The sequence below is a fragment of the Otolemur garnettii genome, unplaced genomic scaffold (assembly GCF_000181295.1).
Source record: "Otolemur garnettii isolate 467f Iridium unplaced genomic scaffold, OtoGar3 scaffold00008, whole genome shotgun sequence".
Lineage (NCBI taxonomy): Eukaryota > Metazoa > Chordata > Mammalia > Primates > Galagidae > Otolemur > Otolemur garnettii.
Window position 1 is genome coordinate 23956314 of NW_003852403.1, and position 1991 is coordinate 23958304.

The 1991-nt window shown below is 43.9% G+C and overlaps 1 protein-coding gene across 8 annotated transcripts in view; it reads left to right on the forward strand.

Moving 5' to 3' along the window:
• Positions 1–1991, forward strand: part of RHOBTB1 (Rho related BTB domain containing 1) — a 125051-nt gene that overhangs the window by 102261 nt on the left and 20799 nt on the right. The gene's annotated exons all lie outside the window — the stretch shown is intronic.

Sequence of the window (1991 nt, forward strand, 5' to 3'; positions counted from 1 at the left end):
AGAAAGAAAGAAAGAAAGAAAGAAAGAAAGAAAGAAAGAAAGAAAGAAAGAAAGAAAGAAAGAAAGAAAGAAAGAAAAGAAAGAAAGAAAGAAAGAAAGAAAGAAAGAAAGAAAGAAAGAAAGAAAGAAAGAAAGAAAGAAAGAAAGAAAAATTTATATGGTTTTTAATGTTGGCCTTTTTTGCTGGAGAGCATAGCTTTTCAAAAAAATTTAAGAATTAATACCTACTTTCCTTTGATGTTTGCCTAATAGGCTTATTACAAAATTTTATATTTACAGGACTTGTTACACTCTCACAGGAAAAGCAACTGGTACTTTCTGTAGACAATTTCTGGTGTTGTACATGCATTTTGCATGAAATTTCTAAAGACATTTTATGTTCAGTGTTCACAATCCTTCTATTCTCAAATGTATGGGCTCGGAACTGAATATTAGGAGCCACAAGGGGGAAAGAAAACTCACAGTGAATAAGAGACTGTCCTGGCCAGTGTATGACAACCAGGCCTCACAACTGTGGCAGTGTGAAGGCCTGGAAGAGAGTCGCAGAGTAGTAGAGGACAGTGGAAGGGACAGTCCCCCCTACAGGGCCATTCTGAGATGATTTTATGAAGGAGATGGTGCTTGAACTAAGCCCTGAAGAGTTTTATCAGTTGGTCACATGCAAATCAGTCCTGGGAAAAATGAACACAGTTGCCAGCAGGAGGAAGCCTGGAAATTAAACCTTCTTCATTGCACTCTCCTTCCACGTTTGCCAGCACACCCTATAATTTTGCCTCTTTTGCATCCGAATCTTTAAATCCAAATTCTATCCAGTATCATATTTTTTTTTCCTCTAAGACCAGTGCCTGTCATAATATACACCTTTGTGGTTGAAGGCTGACTCTTTAAGATCAATTCTGGAGAAAATGTCTCAGAATCGAGTATGTGCTTGTGAAGAGTGTAACAACAAATCGCATCCTGCCCATGTTCCGGAATCCACCTGTTCCTTTACCGTGGTTATGCCACAGCCACAGCACTGTACTGCTTATGCTGCTTCCAAAGATTGGCCTCTCTGGGTTTAATGACACTGTAATGGGACTTGTGTGCCAGCCTAAAGAGCATGCTCTTTATTCCATGGGCTGTGTGGAATAAGAGGTTTTTACAACAGAATTGCCACCAACACATACTTGTGTTATATAGGAACTTTTCTGGCAGCACTGAGGACTGTGGAATAAAATGTGAGGAGTGTGATGAAAGACCAGTTAAGAAACTAAGGCGTGGCTCAGGGTCCATAACTCAGTGGTTAGGGCACCAGCCACATGCACTGGAGCTGGTGGGTTCGAACCCAGCCTGGGCCAGCTACACAACAATGACAACAACAAAATAGCCAGGCACTGTGGTGGGCACCTGTACTCCCACTACTTGGGAGGCTGAGGCAAGAGAAGCACTTAAGCCCAAGAGTTTGAGGTTGCTGCAAGCTGAGATGCTATGGCACTCTACTGAGGGCAACACAGTAAGACTCTGTCTGAAAAAAAAAAAAGCAGCAGCAGCAGCTAAGGCACCAGATCAGCAAAAGATGATGGTGGTCTGCAGGGGAACGGGAAGAAACCAGAAAGGGTAAACTGAAAGGGAATTCACGAATCCTATAAAGGATACCTGAGGAGCGGTAGGATGGGGACTGTTAACTAAGAGGGGGAAAGTCTGGACTAGAGGTCTCTCAGTGACTTACAAGGGTGACCTCAGACAAACCCTTTAAATCTGCTGCCTCAGGGTCCTCAGAATATAGAACTAAAATAAGACCCCAGGGGGCTTGGCGCCCATAGCATGGTGGTTACGGTGCCAGCCACATGCACCAAGGCTTGTGGGTTTGAGCCTGGCATGGGCCAGCTAAACAACAATGACATCTGCAACAAGAAATAGCTGGGCACTGTGGCGGGCGCCTGTAGTCCCAGCTACCTGGGAGGCTGAGGCAAGAGAATCGCTTAAGTCCAAGAGTTGGAGGTTGCTGTGAG